General features: G+C 27.1%; 1 protein-coding gene across 2 annotated transcripts in view; it reads right to left on the bottom strand.

Moving 5' to 3' along the window:
* Positions 1–13,702, bottom strand: part of LOC110282076 (junctional adhesion molecule 2A) — a 97,989-nt gene that overhangs the window by 50,539 nt on the left and 33,748 nt on the right. The window contains exon 2 of one of the 2 annotated variants that reach the window (XM_071181502.1): positions 9,995–10,065. The exons of the other annotated variant lie outside the window; for it this stretch is intronic. The gene's annotated coding sequence lies outside the window, so the exon portion shown is untranslated. The remainder of the gene's footprint in view (positions 1–9,994; positions 10,066–13,702) is intronic. 2 annotated transcript variants of the gene reach the window in all.

Below are 13,702 nucleotides of genomic sequence, written 5' to 3' on the forward strand. Positions count from 1 at the left end.
ACAGGCGAATCATTCTTCATCATGACAATGCGAGCTCTCACACATCGACTCAAACAAAGGCATTTCTGACGGAGCGAAAGATCGAACTGATGGGTCATCCGCCGTACAGCCCTGATTTGGCACCCAATGACTTCTTCTTATCCCCACACATCAAAAATAAATTACGTGGACAACGATTTTCGACCCCCGAAGAAGCGGTTCATCATGGAGAATATTTTGAAAAACAATAAAACCAATTTCGATCCTACATATTTGTTTTTGCATTATTAGACCAGAAATATAAATAGCAACCCTCGTATAAAGATGATGCAAAAATTTTTGCTAAATAAAATATTTTTAATTTGTTGTTTTGAAATTTGAAAAATTGTTTATTTACCGGAAGAAATATAATTAGAGTAAAATTATTTACCAACTCTGTTATACATTTTTCTTCTTTCATAAAAATATTATTGCACCAAATTCAAGACGCTCTTTAGCATGCATTGTTAAAATGCTCTGCAACTACCATTTTATAAACGAATATAAGCAGAAGTTTTATTAGAATCTACGCAATATTTTAGTTAAAACATGCAAGTACTAATCAAAATAAGGATTTAAAAATGGTTAAGAGTGTTAGTAACATTCTTATATATGTAGTTTACACCTTTAGAAATTAAGAAAGTATAATATCAACTTTTTTCCTTTTAGTAGAAAATTTATAAATGAGAGAAAAATAGAATTTATAACGTATCCTGAGTATTGACATTTCCTACCAAAAGTAAAATGAATAACTTTATTTAATATATGTCACATACATTCATAAGCAAATTTAAGTTACATACATACATAAAACAGATTTTATTTAAAAAACGACGCTAAATAAGATTTATTTGATAAATTAAGCGATGTTTTTAAGACAAATTTTTTTTATGACATTATTTTCATAGGAAGTTAAACTCTTGAGAATTGTGTTTAAATATTGATTTCAATTATGAAAGTAATGCTAATAAGTGTCTTACAATTTTTAGCGAACACAACATACTGTCCATATTTCTGGAAAACAAAAATAATCCGGAATGTCAATGAATTAGTTATTCTTAAAGTAAAAATTTACTGCGGCAAATAAAATTATAATAAACCTAAAAGAAATGGTTTCATTAAAAATGGCATAAAATATATTTATTTCTGATATTTGCTGTAAATAAATGTGCTTGTAATGTTTCTATATTGTTGTTTCTACATTTTTTTCCTAATGCGAATTTACTCCTGCGAATTAAAAATAAAATAAAATAAAGCTACAGGGATTTATCTAAATTAATATGGCTTTCGTAACTAAAAAAATTTTTACAATGTCAATATTTGGTATATTCTGAATCTGAACTTAGAAAACGTTAAAAATACTTAATTTTTTTGTTGAAAAAAATAGATATTTTTGGCTTGTAATGTATAATAAATTTAACACAATAATATAGTCTTATTTTTGAAATAATTATTAGCGAGAAAGAATTAGATACTGAAGATGTTAGTTTAAAAATGCTCATAAATTAAAATTTTCATACATTTAAAAGTAGTTATAATTATTTTAAATAAGTCATGAATTTCATGCAGTTTGAAAACAATTTTTTGGGAATTTGTAAAACTCTTTAAAGAATTTAATCGTGGTAAAGAAAGAAATTACAAACCTCGATCCTTGTTATTACCAATTTATGCTGTGGTATCTAAAAAAGAAACTTCTATCTATCATCAATAAGATTTCACATCATCTATTAAATTCTCATAAGGCTTGTGGGATATTACAGCCATTTATAATGGAGAGTCAAAGGAATCATTGAAATTAAAACTCCACAATTTCCAGAAAAACAGCATGATGATGACAATGGCCCAACATTGCTCACCTGTTTTCTTTTTTTTTATTTCAGAAAAGATAGAAAACTTGAAGCTATAGGTAGATTTGAATCTAGATGAGTTTCAATTTGTCCCGGATGCCAGAGTTCAAAGGTCACTAATTATAGCAGTTGAAAGTTCAGTACCTTAATTATTGTGCCATCGTGGTTCAAAGGTACCGTATAAAATTTAAATTTATGTCCTTTAAAATTCTGATGCTCCTCTAAAAGAAAGATGCTCCTCTTACGCTTAAAGATGAACCTTAGATGTGTAAATTAACGCAATTTGCATGCACATAATTTGCAGAAGTCTAATCAATTCATAACTTTTTGCTGACTCATTAGTTCTGCAAAAAATGTTAAATTTTACTCTGATTAGGGAAATAAGTTTTTCAGATTTTATTTTTATAAATTAATAATCAATAAAATTTTCAACATTAAATTTTGATGGGTATTAAACTAAAATAAAACTAATTGTTTAAACTAAAAGAATATAAATAATAAATTCATTTACAAGCTATGAAAGAAAAAGCAGCATTGCTTGTTAGTACTTAAATAATATTAAAATCAAAATTAGTTTCAACTAAGTAAATTATTTTTTTCACCCATAAAAGTTTTAAAAAAAATTAGTGAAAAAAACAAAACGAGATAATTAGTTCTAATAAAAACATAATTCACAAATAATAAATATTATTGTTAAACTATCAAAAAAGCTTAGTTCAGAAAATTATAGATTACAAAGGATTTAAATAAAATTAAAAATTTATTATCAAAATCATTTAATAACTAAATATGTAAAAGGAAAATTAATTAAAAAATTACTTTTCATTTTATAATTTTAACAAATTTCTATTTTAACTAATAATGAAAAAATGTTAACTAATTTCTAATACATTTTATCCTAATGAATACATTAGTTATTAAACATGTTTTCAAACAAATAATTATCTTTTGTTAATAATTCCAAAATGATTTTCTATTAAAAAAAATGAGAATATTAGATAGAAAGAACTACAATCATTGAATAAAAAAAATATATCAAATTCATTTTTAAAGGGAAAATGTTTCTAATTTAATGTATTGTTGCAAATATCGTTTTTATTTATAAAATTTTAAAGAAAGTATTAAATCTATTTTCCCCTTAATTCTTAATCAAATAATTTCTTTGTAAGCTGTCAAAATAATTATTTACTTGCATTTTTAACTTTTTAAATATCAAATGAATATTTTAAACTGAGCTTTAAACTAAGCTCTTTCTTTTTTGAAATTTTTTTCCTTTCAATTGTTAAAAAGTTTAAACAAAATCAATTCCGTTGTTATTTCAGAAAACAACAAATAAATAATCCAATATCTAATTTAATTCATTTTTAAATTTGTAAATCCTTGCACATATGTTAGATTAGAAAAATGTATTTTTTAGTATTTTTTATTATTTCAAAACGTATTGAATGTAAAAATTATTCAACAAAAGTTAATATGTATGTGTATAAACATATATATATTTAATTTGTAATAGCATACAAGATACAAACTCAACTCAGCACTGATATCAGTACTAAACACAAAGTAGTTTAATCAGAAAAGAGGTCAAAATCTTAACCTTACTCTTGATTAAACTGACTGAAAATTGAACTTTAGTCCTTTGATTTTTTTTTTTCATTTTGCTTTCGTTCGTTGCATTTTAAAAAGTAATTACGCAAATTTCAAACTTTTTCCTTTCAATATATATATTTTTTTAATAAAATAATCCTAAAAAATTTTTTAACAAGGAATTTTGCTTTTCAAATCTGTGGTTCGCTTCACAATTTCAAATTTCAGATGCGTTTATAATGGCTTGGGTTCTTCTTTCAAACAAAATAAATTAAAATACTATTTCTTTCTTTATTTTTAGTGTTTTTTTATGTCTTAAATTGTTGGCATATTTACCTAGATTTTCAAAAATTTCTGAAAAAGGAATTAATATACATAATGCATTGTTACTTATTACATCAAATATTACAGAAAATATAGAATTTACTTAAAAATTCTTTTGATTCATTTTCTTAAAATTAAAATAGCAACTAAAATGAAAAAGGTTTGCGTTTTAAATCATAAATTTTTCGTATATTTTTTCAAGAAACTTACACTTTCATACAAATTGCGTAACATTGAAGCATAATAACAGTACCTAGAACTGATACTTATATTGTAAATTAATGCAAGCTGAATAAGCTTCTAAACAAAGTATCCTTATATTTACATAGTATTATCGAATAGCCAAAATGAAGAAGTTTTAAATTGCACAATAATATAGTCAACTTGAAACTATATGATGGTTTCAGCAAATTTGTTTGATATTAAAGTTCATTAAACTTAAAAAGTTGTAAAATTTCTTCACGGAGAAAATAAGTTCGGGTGAAATTACCATAATGTAATGACATCTCAGGTTATATAATCTAAATTATACGATGTTTAAACCAGTCATTTAGTAATTTTTCCATCAATATGGTAACTGCTTATCGGAAATTCTTGTTTTTAAAATCAGTTTTAACATTATTTTTTTTCTCGGTATAATAATAAACAAAGTCTGTGTATGATATTTAATATGCGGTAATACAGGTAATTTTTTGAAAAAAACTGAAATTTCATGCATTTTGCAAAACCTACGATTCTTAACCTTGATATTAATTCCATTTTTTTTAAATAATGGAATTTTATTTGTTATATTTGTTTCGAAATAAATTATTTACTGAGGTTCAATTAAATCGGTAGTCTTATCATTCAAATTGATTCATTTATGCCACTGACTCTTAAACTTTGAAGAAGCCCGACTTTCATTGATATAATAACATTTTTTGAATAAGAAAATTTAATGTAAAAAAAAATTGCGCAGCTGATTCAGTTATTGGTTTCACATTTCGCCCGAAGAAAAATTTAAAGCCCAAAATTTTACATATTTTAAAAATAAAAAATTTAAAAAAATATAAAAATGTAAGGGAAGACTGCAATCATCAGCTCATTTAGTTTTGACTTCAAAATCGTCAAGTTTATAGCTTTGCATTTGCTAAATTTGTAATTGCTTTTACTACTACGCATATCTTTACTGAGTATTATAAGTGCCAATTAAACACTTTAAAAAAATTATGCTCAAATTTCAGAAAATTTTCTTTGTTTTCGGCGAAACCGTTTTCTGGTACAGGTAAAAATTGGTTTTTGCATGCCTGAATCATGCAAAATAAAGCTTAAATTACTTCAAAGGGACGAAAGTACTATAACCATCATTGAATACTCGACCCAATGGCAGAATGTATAATATTGTATAAATGTATAATAATGCATGTATAAGAATAAATGTATAATAATAACGTTATAGTGCATTGCGAAAAAGAGTATGGTCAAAACTATCAAAATATGGTAAAATTTACCGTGTAACTGAATCTAGGGGAGCACACAAAAACTTAGTAGTTTTCACTAAGGCGTTTTGGTGAGGATTTAGGTAAAATTGATAGTAAAATACATAATTTTTACAAATAGTGTGGTGATAAGAACATTAATTTTGAAAACGAGAATTTCCGGTAAACCGTTATCATATGAATGGAATATTATCGAATGAATATTTAAAATGCTGTATTTTTTGGTTTCTAGTAACATAATGTTTTTTTAGTATAAATGTCGCTACAATACAATACGCAAATTTTACCAGAATTTTTTTCTCCTTGTGAGAAATTAGCTATTTCGTTTTAAAGTGTAGCAGTTTGCACCTTAACAATTTATGTAAAGCGTTTTCTGACAAAGTTCAAATGATGAACGGTTTCCGAAAAATTACACTTTGAAACACATACTTTTAATAAACATACAAATAAGTTAAAACTGATATTTATATTTCACAAACTTTAATATTAAAGATTGTATGGTAAGCATTGTCATTTGACATGAACAATTGAATGTCTGCTGTGTTTTGTTCAATTTATTACCATTTTTGCCAAAGTGCGTTTATGGAATTACGGGGAAAATATTTATTTTTTTCCTTTGCGTGATAATAGTTCACTTGGGATATGAATACGGAGAAACGAGACAAAATACGTGTAATAAAATATTATCGATAATTTAGACTTCCATGAAACCTTTATTGCATATTAAAGAGTTTGTGAAACGCAATGTTTTTGAATTGAGATTTATCTAAACATAAATATATCATTTATTTGCATTTTTCTTTATTCGGCTATTTCATAAATGATTTATTTCGAGAAAACTTACTAAAATACTAAAAGCGGCTTGAATTTATAAATTTCATTCTATATATCAATAATACTACTCCTTTTCCAGAATAATTTCTGGAGAATAAATTTAGTATTTAGTTTAGATCATGATATTCTATTAGTGATTGATGAAGAAACAGGTTCTATTCATATTTTAGATTGATATTTGAAACTTGTTTGTTCAAAGAAATGTACAATAAAACAGAAATTTTCAAATAAAAAATGTAAAAAATAATAAATGTTTCATAAATAAATACGAATAAAATAGAAAATTAAGTTTAAAAAAAAATTATATATATATATACATAAAATTTAATGAAATTTTGCATAACAGCTAGATGCTCTACTGGGCAGTGGTGGACTGCGCTCGTAATTCCCTCAGTTATAACCCTAACAGTATGCGGATTGCGCCTCTAGGTAGGACTTTCTTCTCATTGTCATGTGAGGTAGGGGGGTCTCATTCTGGGCTCGAAAAAACTCAGAAATTTTACCCGTCCCCAAGGACGGCTTGCCCAACAATGTACCCGTCCTCCTTTGAAACTAACCCGTCTCTTCTAAATAAATAAAAATATAATTTTCTCTTATTTATTACTAATATTTATATAAATTGCACAATGAATTAGTAGTTACTAGGATTACATTATACAATAATGAAAGAAATACTAGGTTACTAATAGTAAAACCTAGTATTTCTTTTATGAAATAATTTATTTCTTTAAAGAAATAATATTTATTTCAAATGGCAGAGGTAATTGACATGAAAAAGCAAAAACATAGGAACAAAATAAAAAAGTAAAAAGTCATTTCCTTAGGAGCGCTCTTGCTTCCCAATATCGCTCGGTAGACGACGACCCGCGGAGGNAACATTCACCGATGATTTTTCAAGAAAATCTTTTGTTTATTTCCTCAAAAGTAAAGATCAAGTAAAAGAAACTTTTGTGAACTTTAAAGCTCTTGTTGAGAATCAAACCAACGGGAAAATAAAAACCTTAAGATCTGACAATGGAGGTGAATATGTCAACACTGATCTTAAGAACTGCCTAAAGCTTTGTGGCATCAGACATCAAACAACTGTGCCAAGATCTCCAGAACAAAATGGGACATCAGAACGCTTGAACAGAACTTTAGTTGAGAAAGCTCGTACTATGCTAATTGATTCAGGACTCTCAACTGAACTATGGGCTGAAGCTGTTTACACAGCTAACTACTTAAAGAATAGATCACCCACAAAAGCATTGAAAAACATGACACCTGAAGAAGCCTGGTCAGGAAAGAAACCAAACCTCTCCCACCTAAAAGTCTTTGGATGCAAGGAAAAAGTATGGTCAAAACTATCCAAATATGGTAAATTTTTCCCCTTTTTCTGGATCTATTGAAATACCTGAAAATTCAGTAATTCTAACTGAAGCACTTTTGACTTTTAATAAAATTATCAGTAAAATAGGTTTTAATTGCCATGCTGTTTGGTAGTTAATGCTGTAAAATTTGGTAATTTTTATTATAACTTAGGGCATGGCATAATAAAAATTTAATCGGTTAAATTTACTTTTCAGTTTTGTATTTTTACTAAATGTGTGATAATAAGATTTATAATTTTGAAAATGTCATTACAAGCACGATAATTTTAAACAGATATTTTTTTATTCATCCACAACTTGTTGAAGGTAACTTTTCATCATAATTCGATGCTGCTTTATTCTGCAACTTATTAACAACTTTTTTTATCATTTATATACAAAAAGTATCCTTTTTCTATTAAAACGATAAGAGTCTAAAATTGTGCTGATTTTTTTGTGTTACATAATAGCCATCAATTATTAGTGAAATGACAATACTCTGAAATTTAATATTTTAACTATTTTCTCGTACCTCAAATCCTCAAAACAATAGGTCGGTTAACTCTAAATTTATTTGATGTGTGGTGCTACAGGCAGTATATTTATACACTGTTAGAAAGTTCTAGGAAAAAAGTTAAATAACAATTTATATTTATACAATTGTTATTCTAGCATGTTTAAACAAAACAGTCAGATAACCATAAATAAAATGGGATTCAAACTGTTAACTGTGAGAAAATTTGTTAAGTAACTTTCTTCATCTAATACCATTAAACAACCAGAATTTAGTCTCCCCAACTAGGCAATCCCAATGAAGCTATTTAGTGTTTTGCAATTGGATGCATATCATAGCCAAGAGGGCTAATCTGCAAGACCGACAAAACCGGGGTTTGAGTCCCAGTGTTGGCACCACAATATTTCCTCTATTCCCTATTACACGTGAAGAGTTTCCAGTGTCCTGCTCTCTCCGATGCCCCATTACCGAAAGAAAGGAATAGCAATTATATCAAGTTAATTTTTCTTACAGTTTTGAAACCATGTTAGTTGTAAATAGTTAAAAAAAACATATAGTTTGTATTCATGTTTCTGTGACCATACTGGTTGTAAACGGTTTCATAACCGTAATAACAAAAAAATGTTTTTTTACCGTGATTTTTACGGTAAATCGTATGGACAGACTTTTGCCGGTTATTTTACCAAAATTTTATAATGAAAATTCTAAAACTGTACAATTCCTTATAACTTGACATAGTAATTCATATTTAATTTATAATAACTAGATACAATATTTAAATTTAATTACTCAGTATATTACCAGCCGTAATTCTATAGAAAATTCTCTAAGGTATAATTCAAAACACCAGTTAAATATTTATATTTTCATGGAAACTTTTGCATTTATTTACTATTTGTTGCCGGAAATATAGATTCAGGCTGTTGTCATAATATATTTTAATACATTATAGCTTTTCTCAAATTTGTATTAAACTAATAATTCAACATATTTCCTTTCATAGATTTATAAGCATATTTTAACTTTAAACTTACTGTTACTGTGCTTATACATTGAAAACTCCTTCCTGCCCTTTGGGTATTAAAGAAAAATAGTTCAGAAAATATACTTTCTACCTCATTTACTGTGATGTTTTTGGCTGAGTTTTTGATTCTTATTAAGTCCTAGAAACTTTCTTGTTGGAGAATTTGAGCATAACAAGTTATCTTAAAAGTTTACTTTGAATATAATCAAAGAATAAATTCTGAAAAGGAATCCTAAAAACGACTTGGTTTTGAGGTATCTTCCTTTAAGTGAAATTGTTATGAATAGGATTTTTGCTGAATCTTTATATAAAAATGAAATGAAAAAGTGCAAAAATAACCTAATTTGTAACTCTATTCGTGTTTTTCAGTTAGTGTTTCTTTTAAGGTGTTCTGTGGCTTTCATTATATAATTGCCTAGCATACACTTTTTTAAAGAAACTCTATTGTGCTTCGGTTTTTTTTTCAACATGAAATTAAATTTTTTATTACTAAAATTAATAATCATGAAAGCAATTTTCCCTCATTCAGAGATTTGCGATCTTTAAAAATTGGGAGTAAAGCTATTATTGATAAAAACTTGAAGCGTGAGAAGAAATATGTTTAAAACCAGGAGACGTTAAATTTATTATATGCTTATGGAAAGTATTTATTAAAAAAAAATCGGGAATTTATGTTGTTTCTGCTCTTTTCGGTATCCGTTATGCATATATCCAATGTGTATTATAAAATTCGTGACAAAAACAATCTAATGTTAGAATGATTTGTTTACATACAAGTAACAAAATAAAAATTTTATTTGCTACTTATAGTCAAATGGCCAGCTAAAGACCATGAGGTACATATCCTGCATTATAAGCTTTTTAAGTTTCACAGGCGTAGTAACACAACGATTCACTGCAAAAACATTCTTAATGATAAAGGTCATTTTTTTCTGAATTCTAATTCGGTAGCTTTGATTTTCTTGACTAGTATCAAGTATGAAAATTATACCTAAAAGAGTTGGAATATGTTGCCTTACCCACTTTACTCTCTTGATATCGCACCATCTGATTTCAATTTATTCCGACAATTACAATATTTTGTAAGTGGCTAAAAAGAAAAAAAATTGAAAGATGTCTAAAATGTCATCTTCATTAGATTTGTTATTTTTTCATTTTTCTTATTTTTTTCATCTGACATTATATAAGTGAGACTAATAAGCAGAAGGTTGTTGATAGCGAGTGCCATTACATTATTGGCATAAAAACCAGCAAAAAATTTATATTCTTGTATTTAATGTAAAAATGCAAGGTTACTTCCCGATCAGTTTAATATTATAAGGTACCGAATGTGTGAGAAAAATATAACCTTTTCTGCAATCTCAGACTCATTTATACACTCAGGCATTATACGTTTCTTTTTAAACACTGCAACTGAATGTGGTTTTTCCATTAACTCTGTAAATTACTCTGTAAAGTTAGAAAATACTATATATATATATATATATATATATATATATATATTTTTAATTGCAATTCACCGTATTAAATATTCACTGCAGCAGTTTTATGCACACTCATGGATACATTTTTAGTGGACATAAGNATATATATATATACACATAAACATACACGCATTTATATTCAATTTAATACATTATTATTATTATTTGTTTTTTTTTTGCAAGAGCAATCTCATTTTAATTAAAATTTTTCTCGAGCTTTTTTTAAATTAAATACCACCGTTTAAATAAATTCCTTACTAGAAATTTTTTTTTTGTTCAATACTTCCTGTGATAGTAAATTTAATTATACATTTTTACGGTTGCTTATTCAAAATTTTAAGAAAAGTGAATTAAAATGTTTGATATATTTCTTTCCATGCCGTAACTGCAATTTATCAATATTTTTTCAATCAACATTTTTTAAATCTATGCAACATTTTTGCAATCTAAAGTTAAAAGTATTATGAACTATAACCTATACTGTTTTATATTTATAAAGATTTCAATATTCTTTTAAAATGCAATGCTATTCTATATACTGTACACTAACTAAATACTGTAAGTAAAATTTAATCAAAATACAATAGAATGAACCTAACTGTGCAAAACTATCAATGCATTTTGATGAATAAAATTTTATACTGCCAAAAAATTTAAGGTAAATTGGTTCAAAATAATATGCATATTATTACAGTATTTTACTTCTTAAGACATTTAAAAAATAATTTTTAAATATATTTTCTTAAATTAACGTAAGGTTTCGAATATTTTTCATCAGTTGCTCTAAGCCAGGGCTGTCCAACTGCAATGAGTCCACGGGCCAAAATTCCGGTCACTGATCACCTGGCGGGCCGCAGTTTAAAAAAGTTGAACAATACTCTCTTACCTCTTATACAATAACAATTAATAGTTGACTTATTATAAAACAATGGAACAGAAGGATTATAAAACAATTTGCTTGCATTTTAATGGGAAAACTGAGGCTGATCAGCCTGAGTTGGCGAGCCGCACAATATGTGTTGGTGGGCCACATGCGATCCGCGGGCAGCCACTTGGACAGTCCTGCGCTAAGCAATAGCACGTAAATGTTCTCTCTCGTTGGTAAATACTCTTATATGGAAACAGCACCAATTATAGCATAATAGCAGCCTACCCTACTAGTAGATAATAATAATAAATGTATAATAATAAATATATAATAATGATTGTATAGTGATAAATATATAACAATAATTTTATAGTAATAAATATATAATAATAAATGTATAAATTTAACGTATAATATAATTGTATAATTATAAATATATAATAAAAATTGATGTATAATAATAAATGTATAATAAAAGATATAATGCATTGCGAAAAAGAGTATGTTCAAAACTATCAAAATTTACCGTGTAACTTGATCTAGGGGAGCACCCAAAAGCTTGATACTTTTTACTAAAACGTTTTTGTAATAAATTTGATAAAATTAACGATAAAATATGGTTTAATAATATGGGATAAGAGTTTGTAAGCGTTGTAAAATTCTCTAATTTTGTCATGATACCTTTGCGAAAGACATAAAAATCATTTATTAGGTTAAATTCACTTTTTAGTTTTGTATTTTTTACTAAATGTGTGGTGATAAGAACTTTAATTTTAAAAACCAAAATCCACAGTATACCGTTACTACAGGAATGGGAAAATTACCAAATAAATGATTAAATACTGTATATTTTAGTTTTTGCTACCAAAATTATGTTTTTTTTAAGCAGCAATGTCATTACGCTACAATACGCTAATTATTACCAGAATTTTTTTCTCTGCGTGAAAGATTAGTTACTGCGTTTGAAAGTGTAGCAATTTGTACCATAAAAATTTATGTATAGCGTTTTCTGACTAAGATTAAGGGCGAAAAAATACTGATGAACAGTTTCCAAAAAAATACACTTTGAAAATGAGTTATTTTTAATAAACATACGAATAAGTTAAAATAGTTATTTACACACTTACTTTGTTATTTTACAAATTGTAATATAAAAACTGTATGGCAGACATTGTCATTTGACATGAAAAATTAAATGCCTTCTGCTGTGTTATGTTTAATTTTTTACCATTTCTTTTAAAGTGCATTTGTGGAAAATAGTTGTTTGTTTTCTATTGCATTGATAATAGTTCACTTTGCATGAGAATATGGACAAACGAATCAAAATACGTGTAATAAAATGTCATGGATAATTTTGGCTTCCATAAATCCTTCATTGTGTTCCATTATATTAAAGAAAGTGTGAAACATAATAATTTAGAATTAGAAATATCTAAACAAAAATATATCATTTACTTGCATTTTTATTTTTTAGGCTATTTCATAACTGATTTATTTCATGAAAACATACTAAAATTCTAAGAGGGCCTTAATTTATGAATTTGTTTCTATACATTAATAAGACTATATGTTTTCCAGAATACTTTCTAGAGAATAAGTTTGGTATTTAGTTTGAATCATAAAACTTGGACCATGCAGCAATCCAACACTCAACCATCACCGAACAGAAAACTTTCGCTTTTATTATAAGTGATTTCTAGTACTACATTGGAGGCCTGGTATGGATTCTGTAGTTGATATTTTATATGGGGAGATCGAGTGATACTTTACGCATCCTGGAACATCTGAGAACTCGATTATTATGGGAGTGTAAAATTTAATATTGAGGGAGACATTATGTTGGATGTCAGCGTGAACCAGCAATCCATATTTTTGTATGAGTACAAACCTGTGCTCTTTGATTATTAGGTTCTTTTTTTTCAGAAATTCAGTTGGTCCTGATTTTTTATTAGAAGACAACAGCACATCACCATAGATCTAATCATACCAAGCATATTTTGTCACGTGAAGATGATCGCTGGGTGGATTTTCCAGCCAGGTTACTAAACTTTAATTTTATAGGGCATGCTTGCAGCACCATCTCGACAGACAAGTTTCTGCTGTAAATATTCCTTCACGGTCAGTATATAAACTGCAAGAAGGTTTGCTGCGTTCTTGATCTTTACTTCATATTTCAGTATGGTTTAAATTTATTGTTAGCATAGGAATCAAAACAATTGCTGGATTACACTTAAAAGTAAATCATCATTACAAGTGCCAATTTTCGTAATGTTTCAACCACACTACATTGGAGGCCTGGTATGGATTCTGTAGTTGATATTTTATATGGGGAGATACCCTCCCTGATATATATATATATATGGGAAAATTACCAA

The sequence above is a fragment of the Parasteatoda tepidariorum genome, chromosome 5, assembly GCF_043381705.1.
Source record: "Parasteatoda tepidariorum isolate YZ-2023 chromosome 5, CAS_Ptep_4.0, whole genome shotgun sequence".
NCBI lineage: Eukaryota > Metazoa > Arthropoda > Arachnida > Araneae > Theridiidae > Parasteatoda > Parasteatoda tepidariorum.